This window comes from Lynx rufus, unplaced genomic scaffold (assembly GCF_022079265.1).
Source record: "Lynx rufus isolate CCGP_SWC_20201006 ecotype Redwood Valley unplaced genomic scaffold, mLynRuf1.p SCAF_7, whole genome shotgun sequence".
In the NCBI taxonomy this organism is placed as follows: domain Eukaryota; kingdom Metazoa; phylum Chordata; class Mammalia; order Carnivora; family Felidae; genus Lynx; species Lynx rufus.
In genome coordinates, this window is record NW_025814889.1 from 60756482 (window position 1) to 60780062 (window position 23581).

The window sequence follows — 23581 nt, forward strand, 5'->3', positions numbered from 1 at the left end:
TGAATGGCTCACTCGTTTTCTTGAGGACTGTGTTCTGCTGGCACTACATCAATGCAGCTTTCCTTGACCAGCTTATAACATCCCTCCTTTCTGAGCTCCCTCTTCCCTCACTCTGCTTTCTTCTCTGCATGGAATTATCACTGTCTCTTATATTTTCACTTGTTTATTTATTTGCTGTTTCTAGGCAGGACTTGGCTTTGTTTATTGCTTTATGCCTAGCAACTAACAACTGTCTGATACTTAGGAGATGCTGCATAACTATTTGTTGAATAAAAAGTAAGTGGAAGTGAGTGTGTGTGTGTGAGCATATATACATGCCTGTGCACAGACACATGCACAGTCATATACACGGTATTTTGCGGCCTCCTTAGCGTTAGGACTAGTATCCCATTATATGGCTATTTTGTAATTTTTAAATTTTGAATAAGTTTTACATTAATTTTTTAGTGTTTATTTCTGAGAGAGAGAGAGAGAGGGAGAGAGAGAGAGCATGAGTGGGAAAGGGGCAGAGAGAGTGGGAGAGAGAGAATCTCAAGCAGGCTCCACTCTATCAGCACAGAGCCTGATGTGGGGCTCGATCTCACGAACAGAAAGATCACGACCTGAGCCCAAATCAAGAGTCAGACGCTTAACCGACTGAGCCAACCAGGGGCCCCTAAATTAATTTCTTTAAAAAAAATTTTTTTTTAAAACATTTATTCTTGAGAAACAGCAAGGAGGGGAGGGTCAGAGAGAGAGGGAGACACAGAATCTAAAGCAGGCTTCAGGCTCCGAGCTGTCAGCACAGAGCCCGATGCAGGGCTCGAACCCATGGACTGCGACATCATGACTTGAGTTGAAGTCAGATGCTTACCCGACTGAGCCACCCAGGTGACCCCCCCTAAATTAATTCTTAATCCTCAGTTTGTCCTTTAAGTGGTAGCTGGGCTTGATTTTATTTTGTCCTCCATCTTTGACTTATAGAGCCACCTAGTTACTAAGTCCTGTTAAGTATCAGTATCCTTATCAGTATCCTTACTAAGCCACTCCTTTTTTATTTTTGTTTATTTTTAATGTTTATTCATTTTTTTGAGAGCAAGACAGAGCGTGAATGGGGGAGGGGCAGAGAGAGACAGAGACACAGAATCTGATGCAGGCTCCAGGCTCTGGGCGTCAGCAAAGAACCCCATGTGGGGCTCGAACTCCGGACCGTGAGATCGTGACCTGAACCGACGTCAGACGTTTAGCCAACTGAGCCATCCATGCGCCCTGCAGCCACTCCTTTTTTAAAGTCACAATTGTGCCATGCTTTCTGAAATATCAAAGGAAATGAGCTATTTTAGATAGCTGAAACCAGATTTCATTCTGATTCTACTTCCAGCTCTTGTGTTCTCACTTAACTTCTAAGCCATAGTTTTGTTGATTATAAAGGTGTTTGTAATAATATTTATTCAGAGTTATTTGTAGGTTTGATCAAAATAATTCATGTAAAACCAGTGCCAGTTCATTATCATACTCTGAAAAATCCAGGTAGATTGGAACCCTTGGGTCATTATTTTTTCCACTTCAGAGTATAAACGAACGTGGTAGGCGTCATTCTAAAGACGCCCTCCTAGGATGCCCTGCCTGTCTCCTGGTTGTTCTGGCAAACACTAATCTGGGTATTGCTGTGTAGGAGCTTTGCAGATGGAGTGAAGATCAGTAGTCAGCTGACCTTAAGATAGGGAGGGTAGCCTTAATTATCCAGGTGAACCCAAGGTAAGTAATTAATAAGCCTTGGAAAGCTGAAGATTCAGTCAGAGAGATGGGGCAGAGAGGGAGGCAGTGGAGGGAGGGGGACCCACGGGGAGGAACATGAAGGGGGCTCACTTGCTATTGCCGACTTTGAAGGAGGCTGCAAGCCAAGTGGCCAACCCCCAGCCCACAGCCCACAGCCAACAAGGAAAAGGGGATCTCAGTCTTACAGCCACATGGGATTAATGCTGCCAACAATCTGAATGAGCTCATCTCCAGAGATTCCAGAAAGGAACACAGCCCTGCCACCACATTGATTTCTGCCTGTGAAGCTTGGAGCGGGGACCCAGCTGGGCCATAGACTGCTGACCCACAGAAACTGTGAGATAACAAATAAATGGTATTTAGGCAGCTAAATCTGTGGTCATTTGTTGTGGCAGCAACAGAAAACTAATCCAGGGAGTGTGAGAGAGAAGACCAACATCTGAAGAGCGTTGGGGCATAGCTGCGGAAAAGACATTTACCAACCTTCATCCGATTCTGAATGAATGTTGCCTTGTTGGGCATTCTGCTTTTCAGGGGTTTATCTGCCGGCAAGACTGGGAAACTTCCATGGAATCAGTGAATGCATCCTTTCCCTTGATCAGCACTGGAGATAGAGGGACACTGATACATTCTAGTAGTCTAACTCTGCCTTGTCAGCCTTTTCATCTCTGCTGCACGTCCTCGTGACAAATGTACTGCATGTTCTTGGATTAAAGTTTATCTTCTACACTTGATGCCCACCTTTTCAGGAAGGAAGTTTGGCTTCTGGCTAAAATTTAGAAAGTGGACTTAGGAAGATTCCTGGAGATCTTTTGGAATTCCTGTGTTCAAGAATACCACCCCCCCCCTTTTTTTTTCTTTTAAGATTTTATTTTTGAGTGATATCTGCATGGGGCTCGAACTTACAACCTTGAGGTCAAGAGTTGTGTGTACTCACTCTACAGTCTGAGCCAACTAGGTGCCCCAAAGAATACTTTTATTAGATGTCTTTCTTGCCATGCCTGTCACCTTTCTTTGTCCACCCCCAATATTTTTAGTCACTTCATGGAAGTTGAATCTGGGTCTATAAGAAGAGAAAGAAACTTGCATGTTATGGGTGGCTAGGCCATTCTTGCCTCCCTCACCAGCTCTGGGACTCTTGCACTCCTCTGCACACAGGATTCCCATTCATCCTTTGTATAATCGTGCATTCGTTCACTGGGCCAGTCCTTGGATATTCAAGTGTGCACCTACCGTATCTTTGTCTTTTTAATAACATACACGCAGGATGTTGTTACAGATGCCAGCTTCATCTATGCAATATGGATTTCTGTTAGCTTTATTTTAATTCTTAAAATTCTTTTTTTTAATAAATTATTCATTTTTTAATTTACATCCAAGTTAGCATATAGTGCAACAGTGATTTCAGGAGTAGATTCCTTAATGCCCCTTGCCCATTTAACCATCCCCCCTCCCTCAACCCCTCCAGCAACCCTCTGTTTGTTCTCCATATTTAAGAGTCTCTTCTGTTTTGTCCCCCTTCCTGTTTATATATTATTTTTGCTTCCCTCCCCTTATGCTCATCTGTTTTGTATCTTAAAGTCTTCATATGAATGAAGTCACATGATATTTGTCTTTCTCTGACTAATTGCGCTTAACATAATACCCTCCAGTTCCATCCACGTAGCTGCAAATGGCAAGATTTCATTCTTTTTGATTGCTGAGTAATACTCCATTGTATATATCTACCACATCTTTATCCACTCATCCCTCGATGGACATTTGGGCTCTTTCCATACTTTGGCTATTGTTGATAGTGCTGCTATAAACATGGGGGTGCATGTGTCCCTTCGAAACAGCATACGTGTATCCCTTGGATAAATGCCTAGTAGTGCAATTGCTGGGTCATAGGGTAGTTCTATTTTTAGTTTTTTGAGGAACCTCCATACTGTTTTCCAGAGTGGCTGCACCAGCTTGCACTGCCACCAGAAATGCAAAAGAGATCCTCTTTCTCTGTGTCCTCGCCAACATCTGTTTTTGCCCGAGTTATTAGCCATTCTGACAAGTGTAAGGTGGTATCTCATTGTGGTTTTGATTTGTGTTTCCCTGATGATGAGTGATGTTGAGCATTTAATATTTTCTTTTTTAAGTTTGTTTATTTTGAGAGAGAGAGAAGGAGAGAGCACAAGTGGGGTAGGGGCAGAGAGAGAGGGGGAGGACATCCGAAGCAGGCTCCACACCATCAGCACGCAGCTGGACGTGGGGCTCGAACTTAATAACAAAGAGTGACATCATGACCTGAGCTGAAACTGAGAGTTGGGCACTTAACTGACTGAGCCACCCAGGCACCCCAATTCTTAAAACTCTTAAGTCACCAAAGCAGTCTGTCTTCATTGTGAAATCCACATAGTAATATAGTATTAAAAAATGAAAGCCTTCTCTTTTCTGTCACTCCTTTCTCATTTCTAATGGTCTGTAATTAACAGAAATGGTTTGAATATCCTCCCAGACATGACAATGGCCAAACACACATACGTATATCCAGAAATTTTGGTTGGTTTATAAAAATGCTTTCATATTGGTATTTTGTTTAGCAGCGTCCTCTTTTCCCTCTCTCATTTTTGTAATGACTACATAGTGTTCCATTGGGTGGGTGTACTCTCTTTATTTACATTTAAATGGTGTCTAGTTACTCATTACCTCTAAAATGTTGCAGTGAGCATGTAGGCACATAGATGGAGTTGCTAGGCAACAGGTATGTGTGTATTTTAAATGTTGATAGATGCTGCTAAACTGTCATTCAATAAAGGGTATTGTTTTACACTCCCTCCCGTGATTTAGTGGGTCCTCTGAAGGACACCCAGGAAACTCTTACCAGTAGTTGGTTCCAAGGAGGGGAACTGAGTGTCTGGTGCATAGGGGAGGGAAGGAGACTCAATTTTGAGAAGAGGTCCTTTGTACCTTCTAAATTTTGTGCCATGGGCTTGCATTATCTGTCAGAGAAGAACAACTGCAGCAACACTGTTAGACTTCCTGTTTTCCCACGCCTTTGCAAATATTGTACGGTAGGCTTTCAAGCCCGTGAAAGGGTCGTGTTGGTTTTTTTTTTTTTTTTTTAATTTTTTAATGTTTATTTTTTGAGAGGGAGAGAGACAGAGTGTGAGTGGAGGAGGGGCAGAGAGAGAAGGAGACCCAGAATCTGAAGCAGGCTCCAGGCTCTGAGCTGTCAGCACAGAGCCCGATGCGGGGCTCGAACCCACGAACTGCGAGATCATGACCTGAGTCGAAGTGGGGTGCTTAACCCACTGAGCCACCCAGGCGCCCCAGAAAGGGTCTTGTTTTGATTTCCATTTCTTTGATTATTAGAAAGGTTGCTTTAGCTTCATTTTATTAAAGTTTAAAATTTTTTTTTAAATTTGGAAATGCATTCTCACTGTAGAAATAAGTAACTGGCATTGAAGGTGGAGGCTTAAGGTCCCCCACTGTGCTCTGTCATGGCACCTCCACCCATTACTGTTCTCTGCCCAGAGCTGCCAGACTACTGGTCTGGGTGTAACCCTCTAGAATTATTCTCTGCATTTAACATTTTGGGGTGTGTGTGTGTGTGTTTCTTTTAAACATAAAGGGACTTAAGGAATATACAGACCCTAAAGGTTCAGGCACTGGGCAGGTCATGAACACTGGGTTTCTTCCCTTTTTACATGCATTTGCTGTGTGAGACATTGTGAATTTGTTAAATGTTGAACTTCTGATCTCCTTCCTTTTTTAAAACTCAAGATAATGTATACAATCCTCTGTGTTTAAGGACAAAGAATGACTGTATTACTTTTACATGTTTATTTTGAGCGAAAGTGAGGGAGGGGCAGAGAGAGAGGGGGAGAGAGAATTCCAAGCAGGCTCCGCACTGTCAGTGCAGAGCCCGACATGGGGCTCCATGTCACAGTGAGATCATGACCTGAGCCCAAATCAAGAGTCAGACGTTTAACCGACTAAGCCACTCAGGCACCCAGAATGAGTGTACTTTTTATCTTCAAAATCGTACCTGCGGATATTTGAAGGGAAGTCAAGTGTGTAGTTTAAAAATTGTCGTCTTTAACATTGATATGCCTCATTTCACAAAAATATAATTCTCTGAACTTACTTCATTATGATTTATGAAGTCTGGTCATGTTTCACTGGTTTTGTTTTTGTTTTTTTCCTTTCCATAAGTGGAAATCTATTCCATGTAATTTCTAGGAGTTGAACAGCAGGGAGGTGAAGATCCACTAAAGGTAAATTTTTGCAAGGCTAACTTTTCCCTTTTGCACTATTTATACTTGCTTTTACTTTCCTTCCCAAGTCTCTCAGTTCTTCCACTTAGCCTCTGATGTCTGTCTGTCCTCTAATGTTTTTATACAGATGATACTTCCAAGTTCCTGCCAGAAAAATTCTGGGAAAACCCTTACCTTACCTTCCAGGTCTCTCTTTGCTCCCATGATGTGTCTTTGTTCTCCCAGGCCACCAGCACCATCGGACCTCCCTTTCCCCCACCCAAGGGTAGGTCCTAGCCAGTCTTCTCACCGAGGTCTCCCCAGCACCCCAGACTTAATCTTCCTGCCTAATACCAGGACTGCCCCGTGACCTCTGTGTCCAGGCTGTAGGGCACTGCCAGGCAAAGTGATGAATCACTGCTCCCTTTCATCAGACTAATAGATAACAATTCATCTCCCGTGGACTTCCTAACCCATTTCCTTCCATGACTATTACAATATTTTTTCACAGTTTTCAAGTCTCAGTCTATACTCCCCGACTGACTTTGTAAGGATGACATCATCGCCTTCTTTTGTTGAAAAGATGTGGGTCAGGGGTCACAAAGCCGTTGCCTACAGGAGCCATTGAAATGACTAAAATGGATGTGGTGGCAGGCTGGGACTGTGGTGAACCGCAGGGTGCCAGCCACGCCTCAGGTGTGGGTAGCAGCAATTGTTGGCCTATGGAAGCTGGGGCCCAGTTGGCCCATGTTCTGTGTTCTCTAGAAGAATCAGATCTCTGATTTTCTAGGTGAAATCTCTGCAAGTCTCAGTCACAGTGTTTGAAACTCTCTATAGGCCGACAAAACAAATATGACACCTAGTCATCGTGGTTTTCAAGCTCCGCTTTCCTTCCCTCCCCACCCCCCAATGTATTTCATATTTCAGTATTTTCACTGGCCACCATTTATTGTCTCCAGGGCCACTCATTTTCTTTCTTGCCTCAGGGAGAGGGGCAGAGAGAGGGGGAGAGAGAATCCCAAGCAGGTGTTCAGTTGTTTCCTCTCCACTCCCTTTTATTTGCATTAAAATATTCAGAATGTCCTTTCCTAGAAAACCTAACACAGTAGGTGCTTCTTATCCACAGGGTATGTATTCCAAGACCTCAAGTAGTTGCCTGAAACCACAGATAGTACTGAACCCTGTATATGCTATTTTTTCCCCTGTATGTACATACTTATGGTTAAAGTTTAACTTATAAATTTGGCACGGTGAGAGATTAATTACAACCACTGATAATAAAATAGGACAATTATGACAATATGTTGTAATAAGTTAAATGAATGTGGTCTCAAAATTCTTCCCGTGCTGTACCCCCCTTCTTGTGAGGATGTGAGATGATAAAATGCCTGTGTGGTGACATGAAGTGAGGAGAGGTATCCTATGCGTATTACTTCTCCAAGACTCTCTCACTGGCCCTCTCTGCACACTTTTGCTGTTGGTTATGGTGGCCTGGTGTGTGTGTTCTGCTGGGACATCAAAGTCAGCATATTCCAATGGGATTCATTGTGTCACTGCTTTCCAATCCCAGCTCTTTGAACTGACTTACAGTTTCATTAACGGTGCCACTATTTTTTCAGACATTTAGGTTCAAAGCTTTGGAGCTGACTTTGAGTTCTTTTTCAGGTCTGTCATTTGAGTCACCAAGTCCTATTTTCTCTGTCCAAAGTATAGCTGGTATTTGTAGCTTGCTTTCTTCTTGACTTGACTCGGAGGTGCCTGACTTCTGAATTAGGATACAGATGGCCGTCTCCCTTCACCTCTGTGCATCTGTATTAATTTATATGAAACACAGCTCTAACTGCCAGTCACTGGTTCAGAAAACCTCAAAACCTCTTGGTTACTTATCCATCCAGCTTCCTCACCACTGCTCATTGAGAGCTTTTAGGATCCAGTCCCATTAAGTCCTCTTAGCCTCCTTTCTCATTGCCTTTCACACATCCTACACTCCAGCCAGAGCTACTGCTGTTCCTTGAATGCCCCCACCCTTCAGCCCCCCTGCTCCTGTTTCCTTTGTCTGAAATTCTCTTTTTGCTTCTCCCAATCCTTCTTCTGGCATATTGAAGTCCTACACATTGTCCGGTCTTTCATCTTACCTATTACCTCCTTAAAATGCTCCCCTTATCTACCCTCATTTATTTTTCCCACCTGATTTTTCTCCTAGCATTTCATTTGACTGTCTCATATGACACTTATCATTGTATTATGTTCTATTACATTATAGATCATTAGTAAACCCCTCCTCTCTCCTACTGGACTTTTTTTCCCAGAGGCTGTGCCCTGTTATTAATTTTTAACCCCCCATAGCATGTGACCCAGTAGTAGGCGCTGAATACATACTTTAAATGAAAACTTTCAGGTTCTTAATAATTAAAACATGAAACCATTCGATTTTCCCCTTTTAAAACCCAACAGATTAGGATTCATGAAGTTGCTTGTGCTAAATGCCATGTTTGGCACATGGTAGTCTAAGGGAAAAAAATCTGTCTCTCACTTGAATGCGTTTTAAACAGCCAAGAAGATTAGTTCTCTGACTGTTCAAAGACAGCTGATTCTCCTGCTGTTTGCAAAATATGGATGATGTATTATCCCACAGCAGGGGTAGTTTTTCTTCTGAAGTACCATTATAGACAGAAATTGGCAGGAACTCATGTGAGGCAAAAAGTCTTTAGGATAACACTCAATTTAGAGTCTTCCCATAGTGGGGGAAGAAAAGAGGTGGTACCTCGAAGTTGAGCTTTAGTTTTGAGAGGGAGATTTTCACTTTTAATTAGGGACAGTAACTTAAAAACAATCATGATGACAACTTTTTGGGGGGAGCTTGTTGAATGCCAAGCTCCTTCTCTGAATTAGCTTGCTGTATTTTCACACAGTAGGTGTGGAGTATGTTATGTGCATTTTATGGATAAGGGCCCTGAAGCACAGGGAAGTTAAGGAAGTGTGTTTTAGACCACACAGCTGGAGAGTGGTGGGGCTGAGAATCACCCTAACCTGCTTGTTCTAGAGCCCACCCTGACCTCTTTATACTATTAGGGGGAGTTGGAAGGGGAAGGTCTGGAACATTTGTTACCTGTGCCTGTTCCTATGACCTAAATATGACTTTAGAAGTCCAGGGCCCAACTTCTGTTTCTGCCCCAAAGATAATTTTATAGCATCCTTAAATAGTGTCTCTCAGGTTGTTTTCCATATTACTTAATGTCAGTAGAATAGAAAAGCATGCTGGTTTTGTTCACTGCACCGTGGGGTATCTATATCAACAAGAGGCAGGAAAAAATTTCACCACCTGAATTTTAAAGGTGAACTAAAATTGTTAAATTGTACTGCCAATGCAGCCAGACTGTGGGATACTCTGCAGGACAAATCCAGTTTCTTCAACCTAGCAATCTTCAAGGAGAAAGAAAAGAGATGAAGGGGGAAACCTGTAGATTAAAAAATTCTTAACAGACCTATCAGTCAACCATAGTGGTAAACCCTGATGAGATCCTAATGCAAACAAACAAGTGGTTTTTTAAAATATGACTATTAGGGGTGACAGCGTGGCTCAGTTGGTTAAGTGTCTGACTCTTGATCTCAGCTCAGGTCATGATCTCATGCTTCATGAGTTTGAGCCCCATGTTCGGCTCTGTGCTGGCAGCATGGAGCCTACTTGGGATTCTCTCTTTCTCTCTCTCTGCCCCTCCCCCGCTCACATATGCACACGTGCACACTATCTCTGTCTCTCCAAATAAATTAAAAAAATAAATAAAACATGACTTTCAAAGGGCCATTGGAAATGTGATCATTGACTGGAAATGTGATGGTATTGAAATAGAAATTCCTTTTCCTAACATTAAGAATTAATTACTAATTTTAGGATAATAATCTTAAACTTTTATGTTATCTTTTAGAGACATATACTGAAATATTTGTGGAAGAAATGATACAGGTTCTGGGACTTGCCTTGAGGTAATATGGGAGGTATGGGTGGGAGAGAACATAGATGAAACAGTATTGACCATGAGGAGTGATTGTTGAAGCTGGTAATGGGTGCATGGCATTCATTGTATTAATCCACTTATGTTTGTAGATCTTTAAAATTGTCCATAATAAAAACTTGTGGAAAAAAAGAGCTGGTAAATTCAACATGTGGTACTATTTTTAAGTCAGAGAGGGTTGATTAGCCTCCCTGAGGTTTTATCCTCGTCAGGACACTAAGACCTAAGATCAAGTTTATATCCTTTTATCATTATGGAGAAATTCTACATTATAAAAAATTTGAAGGGCAATGGAAATGTAGTAAAGTTTGCTTTCAGTTGAGATTTTATTTCCCTTTACGAGAAGACATTGAATGTATCCATAGTTGCCTCAAAAAGCCAAAGTCGATCTTTATATCACGACAAAGGAGGCCTGGTAGGGTCCTGATGGGAAAGAGGAATCATCAGTGTTGGCCAGGCAGTTAATCAAATGTAGCAAGAGTAGCATCAGAAGTTATTTTTTTGTGTTTTCTGGGTGCTAGGGAGGTTTTATTCTTAATCCCATTAGGCACTTTTATATTCTTTTTACTTGTTGACTATTTAAAATCAAGGTTTATAGGGAAAATGTACTTTTTCTTATAATGAGATGGTATGTTGTGTATGACAGCTTAATTGTAACTTGATTATGTTTATTCACTTATTCCTGTAGAACGTAAGGCTGCCAATACTATGTGTTTCTTTACCAAGCTCATCTCTTTCAACCTCTTAAATGTGTTAAGTGTTCCAGAGCTTCTGGAAACTTACCTTGTCAGTGACCACTTATAAACAGATGAAGCTCCCCATGAATGAGCCCAGGCTCTTTCCTGAACTTTCCAGCCCCGTTTTTCCAGTTACCTCGGATGCATTCACCCCATGGTTCCAGGGCATTGTGATCTCAATGCGATCAGAGTTTAATTATCATTGCTCCCCTTCCCCCCCATCCCAACACATACACTTGATTTTATATTCTCTTCTGAATTCCCTGTCACCACAAGTCAGAAACCATAGAGTCATCATTGACTTCTGTTCCTTCATGACTGATGAGTGTCCTAAATGCTTTTCTCAGCTTTCCTCTCCCTGTCACTGCCAAGCTCAGGCCTTCAGGAACCAGTAGCTGCACCCCTGCGGCAAATTCATCCTCTGATGTTGCCTTCAGAAAGAGCTTTTTGAAGTGCAAATTTGATTGTTTTCTCCTGCTTTAAAACCTTCTGCAGTATCTCTAAACTTTTGAGCCAGGGTACTGCTGTCATTAAATTTGTGAGCCTCTCCTCCAGTACATGTACTTATTATATAATTAACATATACATTATCACACTAACATATTAGATATTGTAAACACAAAAGTAGGAATTCAAAGGACATAAAACTATGTTTGAAAAATAGTTTTAGCTTCATTAATGTTCAGTGTTCTAATTTTTGGCATTTTTTTTCTGAGTGATAATTTTAGTGAGAATAATATGATTGCATTTGCTGCCTTAGTTTTAAAAATCTATTTCCACTTTGTGATACACTAATTACGCTGTTTCTAAGTTCAGTTTATTCATATACTTATTTTTTCAGTTGTCATCATTGAAAAAGTTAGTTTATCTTTAAGTACATGCGGATCCAAATGGGAGACATGCATTTTTCACTGCTTGTTCATTTTTATCCATCAGCTGCACAAAGGTTTGGTTGAAATCAGCCAGTAAATTGTAACCTAGTGCAGTATTCAGAGTGGTTAAGAACAGACCTTCAGTTATGTAGATTAGAATCCTGTCTTGTTTATTTACCAGATTGGAATTTGTATAATCTGTGTCTCAGTCTCTGTATCTCTGAAATAAGATTATTGTAATAATTATAGTCTCTGCATCAGGGATAGTGTTAAAGACTGAGCGATTAACACACATCGAGCCCTGAGAACAGTGCCTGACCCAATAAACAGTAAGCCCTCAATACATGGCAACTATTATTTGCCCTTTTAAGAAAGAACTTCAATCATTTCTTTATGAAAGAATGGGAACATGCTGCGTTTTCCTATTTTTAATAGGACTTTAAAAACTAAAAGTCCTAATTTTGTAAGTTGTAAGGCAGATTAGAAAATTCTGTGTCTACATTTTTAGAGAGTACAGATAGGAGCAGTTGATGGATGTGACATTATTTGCGAGGAAAATGTCATAACGATGGAAATATTTTCAAAGTTCTATTTTCCGAATGCACATGTTTCTTTGAGAAAACTTTCTCACTGTGACAATGTCATCTTTAGAGGGACAAGGACTACTGTATGGTTGTGTGGTTTGAACAAGTAGAGGTATCAGATTCACGAGTTTATGTTCACTTGCGCTTATTACCTTATTGATACTATCATCCATCTGTGGGTCCTATAAAACCACTTGTCCATTTCATGGAGATTGTTTTGGTTAAATTATAATAACATCCGTCCATCCACATGCCTGGGTATATGTAAACTGTAATACTTTGCAGTCGTTGGCAGGACACCAGGAATGGAGGATGCCTCATGGCAGTGGAGCTCCCAGGCTTCCTTCAGAGACCTCTTTTGTGTGACTAGCTGGCTTCAATCCATTCATGAAATTACTAGTAAAATCTGGTCTTCCTTCCTTAGAAATAGGAAGTCTGGTATTATCTACCGTGCAATGGACATAGTTGACATGGCCCACTGACTGTGTCTTATCCAACTGTTGAGGGCGCCATGTTGAGCTATAACTCCGCTTTTGTACTCACTGCCCCTCTGTCTAGAAGCCTCTCCTCCCTATTCCCCACGCACCTCCATCACCTCAGTTATTCTTGTGCTCAGGTCTAAGTGTTTTATATAGGGGTAGAGTATAGATATTTTGAATTGTTGTTTTCACTTGAAGGTGTATTTTGTTTCTCCATGATCTTCAGTATGACGTTTACTGTCCCTTTAACAGTGGATATTCAAATATTTCCAGTTACTTACTGTTATGTAAGATTCTGTTATGAACATCTTTTTGCATATTACTTTTTGCTTTAGGCACATATTTCCTGCAGATAAATTCGTTGGAGGAATTACTCTTACTACAATAGAGCCTAAATGCTTTCCTAAAAGATTCATATTAAATATAGTGCTGCTAACAATGAATGACCAGCAGTTTCACTACAGCATTGAAACTGAGCATTGGGCATTTTTGTTTGGTATATGTAAAATGGCAACTTGGGGCTGCTAAATAGGCATTTTTGTTACCATTGCAAATAAAATTTTTCCCATGTTTTTGTTGGTATTTTTTTTCCCCATGAGACTGGGGTTTGGATTTATTTTTTTCTTTAAGGTGTAAACACTTAAATTTGTATTATATAGTACATAATAATCATTTCCTTTATCCAATATGGAGTTTCTATTAACTTCTCTAATAAAAAGACTGCTGTAATATTATTTTGCCCATTTGTCAAATGGGAAACTTAGGTTAAGTAATTTGATCATGTAGCCAAAAATTTAAACCCAGGCTGATCTGTCCCATATTCTACACTGTTAGTCATCATGCTCCCTTTGGCAGAAATACTCTTTATTGTAAAATTATAAAACATAGGGGTGCCTGGGTGGCTCCGTCGGTTAAGCGTCCGACTTCAGCTCAGGTCATGATCTCACGGTTTGTGAGTTCGAGCCCCGCATCGGGCTCTGTGCGGACAGCTTGGAGCCTGGAGCCTGCTTCAGATTCTGTGACTCCGTCTCTCTCTGCCCTTCCCCCACTCACACTCTGTCTCTCTCAAAAATAAATAAAACGTTAAAAAAATTAAAAAGAAAATTATAAAATATAGATAAGCAAAACAGGAAAATAATCACATTCATCTGAAATTCTGCCTTGCAGAGAATACCACTGTGAGCAGGTTGGAGTATGATCGTGTATCCAGAGAAAGGCAGAAGACCCAGCAGGGACCCTGGGTGTGGGGGAAGTTTTGAAAAAACGTGTGTACCTCTCTCTTCATCCCACACACCTCACCCCTGTCTAAAGATGTGGACTGGTAGACTACTGTAGGCTCAGTGATGAAGGAGAAGGTGTTGAAAACCATAGACAGTATCCTTCCTGACGTTTAATGTGTATGTTTACAAAAAATGGATCAACTGGGGCGCCTGGGTGGCGCAGTCGGTTAAGCGTCCGACTTCAGCCAGGTCACGATCTTGCGGTCCGTGAGTTCGAGCCCCGCGTCGGGCTCTGGGCTGATGGCTCAGAGCCTGGAGCCTGTTTCAGATTCTGTGTCTCCCTCTCTCTCTGCCCCTCCCCCGTTCGTGCTCTGTCTCTCTCTGTCCCAAAAATAAATAAACGTTGAAAAAAAAATTAAAAAAAAAACAAAAAATGGATCAACTAATACATCATGAATGTCCTGTGTCATTAACCATTGGTAATCACCTCTACAACTTTGGCCTGCTTAATAGTCTGTTTGATGGATGTACCTCAGTGGCACTATTGTTAGACATTTAAATGGTTGCCATTTTTTTCTTATAAATAATATTGTGAATATTATATATATAAATTATTTGCTCATTTGCCCAATTTATTTACTTTAGCTTAAATAATATGACACGCTAGGTCAAAGGCTAAAAGACTTTTCGGGCTTTTGTAAACCATTGCCAGTGCCATTCTACCCTGGAAAAAAGCGTCTTCCAATGTGGCTCTGTTACAATAAGAAAGCAGGCCAAGAAAGAGAGAGAGGTTTTTTTCTTTTAATAATTTCTTATAATTCACTAGCTTAATTCTTAGGACATGTCGGTCAACCCACATGTATTTCTAAAATACACGTGATGCAGAGATCATGGCCCTAGTCTGACAATGAAAATAGATTGATTCTACGTGGGGCAATTTAAGGGAAAGAGTCCTTACTGTTCTGCTGGGTCAGCAGTGACAGAGTTCATTAGAGGCCAGCCTACTTTCCAGAGCTATGATGAGCGCCCTGGGGTATGTTGGTTCACAGAGTTCTACTGCCATGATAACGTGTTATATACCAATGGACTGAAGTCATTGTTTGTATTCAAACAATTACTATACAAATTCACATTAGTTCAGAATGCTCTTTAAGAATGCTTGTGGGATCAGAGTGATTTTTTGAGTGATATTTGCGGTAACATGTTAGTTAATGATATAGGTAGAAGTACTTGGTTCTATAACATTTCTTGGGTATGGGGGCCAAGATTTTAGGGCCGTGCAGTTGTTTCTCCTACACCTTCAATAGGGATAGAACATATTTCAGAACATTTATAGAATATTTTTCCCACTGAAGACATGACTGACTATAATCAGCAATCTCTGATTTCTATAAAACTATGCTTAGGCTCCAAGAAATGTGTAAGTAATGGGAATGTCTACTTTAAACTTCCTGCCCAAAATTTAATTGAAGTCAACTGTTTAAAATATATTGTTGGGTAAAATTCACATTATAGCCCATAATATTTGTTATGTAAAGTTGGAATATATTGTTATGTAAAATTTAACTTCAGCCCATGATAGTTTTTGTATGAAAAAGTGTTTGCAACAAAGGACAGTTGGTGTGTTAGGAAACTGAGCCATGTTCATTCCTTCACCCTCGCCCCACTGTCTCATGTCGCAAGCAACTGTGCATGTTTATTTTTATATAAAACTTCATGGCAGGCCTTAGTCATTTCAATCAACTCAGTCAAAACTTTCAAAGAATAACAACTTTTGAATTCCAAAATTGCTTAGAATCTTTGAGTTAGAATCTTTCTGTGGGAAGCAAAAAAATAATTTGCCAGTGTTGGCCAAGAAAGCTGTGCATGAAAATGTTAAAATAAAAAAAAAAAAAAAGGCAAGCCATTACTAAACGCTACAAATATGATTGTGAAGCAACATGTTAATTTAAAACCATGTGGGCTTTATTTGATGTAATAAGGCAGTACACACTGCAAATACTGAGATCTTGGAACCCTACTGGAAATCTGACTACATTGAATTTGATGTTGGCTTAGAAAATGGGTTCACTGAAGATTTTGGCACATCAGAGATTATCAGATTATCCACTCAGCTAGTATTTACCGCGTGGTGCTCGGTATTGTGAGAACACTGTATGATGTACACTGAACCCTTTTAGAGCATAAGGATGGATTCCAAGCCATTTGTCCAACCTCAGATTTGCAAATATACTACAACATGTAATTTCTTCAACTCTTTAGTGTCTATTTTTTTGGTTAAGAGCCTTCCCTTTCTTGTACCGCTTAACTTGATCTTTACTTCTATCATTAGCCCTAGCCTTGAGCTTTTTTTTCTGAGCATCCCAGAAAGAAATAAGTTTTAAGTCTGTTCATATGAGTTACTTTATAGGCAGAACACAAAGCTGTGCTGGAATACGGATGTTTATGGTTGACTGGCCCTATGTAACTACCCAGACAGCCCACCCTTATGATTTAAATTGCTTCTCAGCTAAGCTAGTACTACTTGTCAGGGACCTTGAACCTAAAATTTGAAAATGCCAAGGGTCTATTTGAAAGAATCCATTCTTTGATAACAAAGTCTTCTTGAGGAGGCAAAATGCACTTCTGGAATATTTAAACAGTGAAAATCAATATGTGATTAAATGCCCAAATGAATGAATAGGTCGAAACACTCAATCCCGTTGGCAGTGAGAAAAGGAGAATACGAGAGATTTGATTGAGCAAGACAGGAGAATTGGCTACAAATACGGTTTTGAGCATGGTTAGGCATCAAACTAACTTGTTTGATTGTAACGCCTGCACTCTGTTTCCAGTCACAGGGAGCCAGGATTTTGGACATAGGCCTAAACAGCTCTGAAGTGCGTGGTGTAAACCTTTATCCCATTTGGGTACCCCTGCAACTTTAGGCTCTCTGTAAAGTCATTTTGGATCCTGTAATCTATGTCCTGTAGCACTTTCACACCTTTAATATACAGCTTTACTTTAGTCTTTTGAGTACCTCTTTCCCCTGGGATTCTGGGGATCCAGTACTCACATGAAGTACAAATTATATCCCACAATATTGAGCACAGAGATTTGGCCTTTGCCGTGGATGTGGTGTTGATAATAGAAGAGAAAATGGAGGGGTGCCTGGGTGGCGCAGTCGGTTAAGCGTCCGACTTCAGCCAGGTCACGATCTCGCGGTCCGTGAGTTCGAGCCCCGCGTCGGGCTCTGGGCTGATGGCTCAGAGCCTGGAGCCTGTTTCCGATTCTGTGTCTCCTTCTCTCTCTGCCCCTCGTCCGTTCATGCTCTGTCTCTCTCTGTCCCAAAAATAAAATAAAACGTTGAAAAAAAAATTAAAAAAAAAAAAGAAGAGAAAAAGGAGTACAGAGTGAGTATGGCTCAGAAGCAGGAATAGAGGTGATGTGAGAGGGAGAAACAGGCTATCCTTGTTACATGAAAGACTGAAAATAAAAGGGGGTAAGATTTGAAAAGTAGCTAAGGGATAAGATGAGAAAGGTCTTGAATGTCAAAGTCAAGGATTTGGTCTTGACTCTGTAGACACTGTGAGCCAATGAAAGACTAGCCTGACTGAAAAGATGGCTATGACCATCTCTATCTAAATGTGAAGTTGGTGATGAGTAACTTGGCAGTACATATATTTTCCCTTTGTTTTATTTGGATTGTGTAAACCTGTCTTTCAGTACAAAAGAGCACTGGGTTACATTTAGGTGACACATTTCCTCCAGACATCCTGGTGAACTTCAGGAAGTGGTGGGGATGATTCACTAGGGGACGTCTTCCTGATCCATGCAGCGATTGGTATCTGGACACAGTTGTTCTTGCCAGGCTGTGAAGAAGTCTTTCCATAATTTATGTGGATGTTTGCTCTGCCTTTTCCCAAGACTTGGGAAACCAAGCACAGGATGAGACTAGATGGGAACAAATTTGGAAGATTTAGGGTCCCTGGTAAGTCTTTATTCAGAAGTCTTTTTGAAAGTCCTAAAGTGTCTAGACAGGCCTTAGCTTACCAAGGGGAAGATAGACATTGGTCAGTTTGGTTCTTTGATTACCTTGGTTAAAAAAAAAAGGTATTTTGGATTTTTATATTCCCCATACCCCCATGGTAAGCCTAATCTTAGAATCAGAAGATTCTTGCAAATCTGTGGAAGTCCATTATATAAATATATATATTTATGATATATGTATATATGATATATATATATTTATGATATATATATGTGATATATACCTGATATATATGATATGTGATATATCTGATATATATCTGATATATATATATGATATATATATATGATGTATGTAAATAAGTACCTTATTTTAGGTACCTTATCCTAAACTGTGCAGAGGTATACTTTACTGCCTTTTCCTAACATTTCTAACCTACAAACCTGTTGAGATTTCTTTTTATTATCTGTAACTTTTAAAATTATTATCAGTATAGCACAGAGATTAATAATACCAGCTCTGTACCCAAATTGCCCAAGTTCTGATCCTGATTTTTCCGCTCAATAGCAATGGACTTTGGGCAAATTATTTAACTCCCCTACCTCAGTTTCCTCATCTGTAATATGGAGGTAATCATTTACTTTGAGCATTTTTGCCAGAATTAAATGAATGAATTCATTGTTCATTTACTAAAAGTAAAGCCCTTAGAATGGTCCCTAGTACATAAATTCCCAAAAAATATATCTATTATTGTAAATGAGAAAATTAAAGCAGCTAAAGATCAAGTGACTTAGGTAGTTATCTAGCAAGATGGTTAAACCAGGATTAGTGTTTCTTATTTCAAGATTTAGTCAACTGAGTGTATTTAACTGGTCGACTGTACTATACTGATATAGAGACCAGAGGTCAGGAAATTTTTTCTTAAGGGGACAGATCAGTTAATAAGTATTTTATACTTTGCAGGACTTACAGTCTCTTCTACAACTACTCAGCTCTGTCATTGTGTCTTGCAGAAGCTGTAATTGATAAGGTATGGCTGTGTTCCAGTAAAACTTTATTTATAAAAACAGGTTGCAGGGGCGCCTGGGTGGCGCAGTCGGTTAAGCGTCCGACTTCAGCCAGGTCACGATCTCGCGGTCCGCGAGTTCGAGCCCCGCGTCAGGCTCGGGGCTGATGGCTCAGAGCCTGGAGCCTGTTTCCGATTCTGTGTCTCCCTCTCTCTCTGCCCCTCCCCCGTTCATGCTCTGTCTCTGTCTTAAAAATAAATAAATGTTGGGAAAAAAAAATTAAAAAAAAAAAAAAAAACAGGTTGCAGACTGTTTGTGTAGACCTATGCTTCAGATGCTTAAGTTATACCTGAATAGAGACTTTGCATTCCATTTAGTTTTAATCTATGAAATAGGTATTGCTGTGGGAAAGGAAGGCAGAAGAAAAAACAAATTTCCCTACAGCCCATTGACAAGTTCTTGAGACAGGCAGAGTGACATTCCTCTGCAAGCTCAGGTGCCTTGATGACACTTTGCTAGGGGCAAAAGGGAATCTGAACTTAACATTATCCTGACCCTCAGCATCCTGTAAGTCTGTCTACTTGAACATATAAAAAAATCCTTTGGAAACTTCTTTTATGTCTGCCCGCCTTCCCCTTCCCCTCCCCATATATGTTGGCAGTCTTACTGCAAGCTTATGGCCCCCTGATATACATCTGAAGGCCCTCAGATGAGACCTTTTGAGTAATCAAAGGGACCGAGTTTTTACTAAACAGTAGTAAATGACCTTTTCCAAGCAATAGCTAGCCCCCTCAAGGTCCTGGAAACCTTGTTTCCAAATTCTTTGGAGGAGGCTTACCCCCTCCCAACTTGAAGCTATATAACCAGTCACCTGACCCAATTCCAGTGCAGCTCTTTCTGCCCATGGGTTCTGTCCCTGTGCTTTAATAAAATCACCTTTTTGCACCGAATCTCAAGAATTCTTTCTTGGCTGTAGGCTCTGAACCCTAACACCTCAAACTACAACCCAGGTATTATTATAATAAACAATAACTTCGCCTCCAAATGATTATGTTTAATGTGTTATTCTCAGTTGTGATGGTCATGCTTGAGAAGATCTAAAGGATTTAGAAAGTCACCAATAGTAATAAATGTGTTTTCCCATCTCAAAGAGATGTATAGAAGTTGCTGATGTAATGGCCTGGAGGATTTTTCTTAGAATTTGAAATCTGTGATTTGGGCAGGATGATAAGGGTTGTTTTATTAAAAGAACACAAATACAGACTGTTGTTTGGTTTTTTGTCTTTTTTTTTTTGTAATTTCTGTGTAGGAAAAATATGTGAGTCAGATAACATGCTATTTATAATTATCCTTGTCATTACACAACAGGTTTTTCTGCTAGGAATGTTGTTTGCATGGGTTTGGATGTTTTTCTGGCTTACTTTTCAGTTTAATAAAGTGTTCTTTTTAAATTAAACTTGTCAGTGAACCTTTTTTGTGAGTGGCTTTGTTGGTTAGTTCATATTTATAACTTACGTCTGTTTCTGAGGAAATGACTACATTCTCTTGCATTCGATCAAAACTGTGTAACAAAGGACATCTTTGACTTACTTAAACAAGGCTCATGATGGAAACTCAAAAAATCCAATGGTTCATGTTTATAAATGTTTTTATGTATTCATTCTTGGTTGGGCCAAATAATCAGAGCTCTGTGCAGAGGGAGGGATTGAAAATACTCAGTGTTTCTCAATTGAATAGAATCGTCTGGAGCAAGTTCAGGGAACACTTGCTTACAATTCTCTTTAAAATTTTTTTATTTTATATGTTTTGAATTGGGTCTTACAGAATATAGGTATGTATTTTTTTCTTCTCTTTAAACCCGTTCCACTGATTTTTCTGTCCTCATTTGTACCTGATAGGCCCTGACCTATGGTGAAGTCTAAACCTTGCACGTGTAATTTCTAGCAACGAGGCTCATGGGGATTGGGAAGGGGCCTGGGGACGTAGCTGACTCACAGAAACCCTCTGTGTCTTCCTCCCTGCTGGAGGCCTTTGTTTCCCCACCTCTGGAACATCCTCAGGTTGTCCCCACTGTAGTCTTGTCCCTCACTGTTGATCCCTTCCTTCTGCTGTTGGTTGCAGGGCGGGACTTGAAAGCACAGGCGAGGCTCTTGCCTGCTCAGACCCGGGTTGACCTGGGCTCTGGGACCCCGCGTAGAACTCACATTCCCCCACAAAGGCCCTGTTAGAAATGGTGTTTTCTAACAGGATTTTGGTGTGATGATGATTTTATATCTGTTCGGTTATGAACTCATTGGGATTTTCTGTGCTAGTTGCTAATGTAATCATCAATTTCAGCCCTTTCATGAGCGCTCAAGGAAACCCCTTCCCTAACCCCAATCTTGGATCTAAGTCTACAACAGACAAGAGAGAAGCTGCTGTACTTGCTGCCACACGTCGCTCACTCCTGCCTTTCTCAGAAGCACCTATGGAGTAGGGTTCCTAAACACTCATGTGGAAAGCTGTTGACTAATACAACTGTTTACTTTTGGAGCACAGACTAGTCTTAAAATTAGGCTGGCTTATGCGTGCATCATTAATCGCTTAAAATTCACCTGGATTGGTGTGTCTGTGTGGGTCATACATGAAGCCAGCTTTAGGGGAGACAGAATGGGCAGATGCTTACCTGAGTGGAGAGATTTCTTTAAGACAGCCACTATCCCCCATTCATACCTGAAATTCTGTTGTCAGTAATGCATTTTATTTCCGTGTTAAGCACCTGCCTCTTTTGAAGGTCTTTTTCAAATGCAAATGTCCTTAGGAAGGATATGCGTTAAGCTGTTTGAGCCACAGATCTGATCCTATTCTTTCCTTCCTTCCTTAAACATCTGGGGTCACTGGCTCCTCAAAAGGACAGATTAAAGAAGGAAGGAACCACACTGCTCCTTCATAATTTTATCCGGGACTGGCTCTGACCATATATAGATTTGAGAAACACATGTAAGGTAACATATCTGGTATTTAACTTGGAGATACTTTTGCTTTCTCATTTGAGTAGTGAGCACCTCTAAAGGAACTTCTATTCCTAAATATTCCTTAACGACCAAAATATGTTATTACTGTAATGGTGAGGATATACATGCCCATACATATAGTACTGGAAATTTTTTTTCTAAGTATTTGTTATTTACAGGAGGTAAGGAAATCAGTCAAGTCTAATTGCAAGCCTAGAAAACGGTATATATGTTTCTGCCATATTGTCTGCATATTGATTGGTCTCGTTGGACAAGAAAATAATTTCCTTTTTTTTTTTAACCTTAGCCACCAAATATTGTCAAGTTATGATTTGTTCATTTACTCAACAAACATTCATAGAGTACCTAACATGTGCCAGGTACTTTGTGCTATAAAAATGAATGATGGTGGTTTTCTGCTGAAACTCAGGCTTCAAGGAATATTTGAGGTTGTCCAGCAACTGGGGAAGTAAGGAAGAAGGAGAAGGGAATGCTGGGGGCAAGGGGAGGAAAAAAGGGGGAGGAAGCAAAGAAAGAACTGGAAGGAAGTTAGTTAAATCTGTTGGTCCTTAACACATTTTCATGTTTTTAATTACACATGTGTTATCTAGTTTGATGCTCTTTGCTTATACAATACTTGACCATCTTATAGGCTGTATTTTTTTTCTGGTGTGCTATAATTTGAAATTAATTTTATCTTTTTTATATTTGTTTCTTTTCAGTATAGAAGAATTTTATGGATCAGTTTGCTAAGAAGTACATGGAAAATTTGAAGAGCTGAAGAAAAAAAATCACTATTAAACTTGCTTTTAAAAATGTGAGTAAACTTTCTCCTCTGCATTGTTTATTTCCAACACTTGTAAAGCCTGTAATTACCTTTCTGTATATTGAGTGTGTAAATTTTTTCCCAGTAGTAAAGTTACTCAACTGTGTCCGTCTACTCATTAAGTCTGTGACAATTGATGACCCACCCCCCTCTGGAAAAGTTTTTCAATTCTAAAAGTGCTATGACTAACATAGGTGATTGTAGAATTTAGATGTGTTATGGCAGTCAGTGAGCAAATCTGGTTGGCAGCGAGAAGAAAAACACAGACCTGCTAGCACAGAAAAAGCACCACCCTCTTCTCAATCCTTGATGGCTCTTTGTCCCACAGACCATCTCAGTGCTGTATTGAAGCCAGTGAGAATTTGGTCAACCCCTTAATGACCCTGTACGTTTAGAAACATGAGGTGTTTTCACATAAGCTTATTTACTCTCTTCCTCCCCGTTATTCTTGTTCAGTAATAATAATACTTAGCTATTTGTTGAGCATCTTCCAAGTGATAGGTACTTGATTCATTCAATGCAATCAGTATTCATTTAACAAATACTTTTTCCAGTGTTTGCAACGTGCCAGGCACTGCTCTGATACTATGATCTTATATTGTCATGGCAATCTTGCAAGGTTGGAGTTAACATTTCAGTGATCTGCATGAGGATACTAAGGTTCAGAGAAGGGTAGGGAGTTTGCTGACCGGCACACAACTGTTAAGTGGCAAAACCCACTGTGTGAATTTGGTGCTGACATTTTTTGATTGGCCATATCCTATGTAAATGGTGTTTAAAATGCTTTTCTTGGCACTGCTTTTGGTAGGAGACTAGAACCTTCTGGGTTGTATTCTTAACAGGAATATGAGCCTAATCCTTCTAAAGTTTGGCCATAGCACAAGGAAGGAAAT

At 40.2% G+C, this 23581-nt stretch overlaps 1 long non-coding RNA gene across 1 annotated transcript in view; it reads left to right on the plus strand.

Moving 5' to 3' along the window:
• The window catches only part of LOC124501428 (uncharacterized), a 56443-nt gene extending 33801 nt beyond the window's left edge, over positions 1–22642 (plus strand). The window contains exon 3 of the long non-coding RNA XR_006959759.1: positions 22585–22642. This is a non-coding gene — a long non-coding RNA (uncharacterized LOC124501428). The remainder of the gene's footprint in view (positions 1–22584) is intronic.
• The last annotated feature ends 939 nt before the right edge of the window (positions 22643–23581 follow it).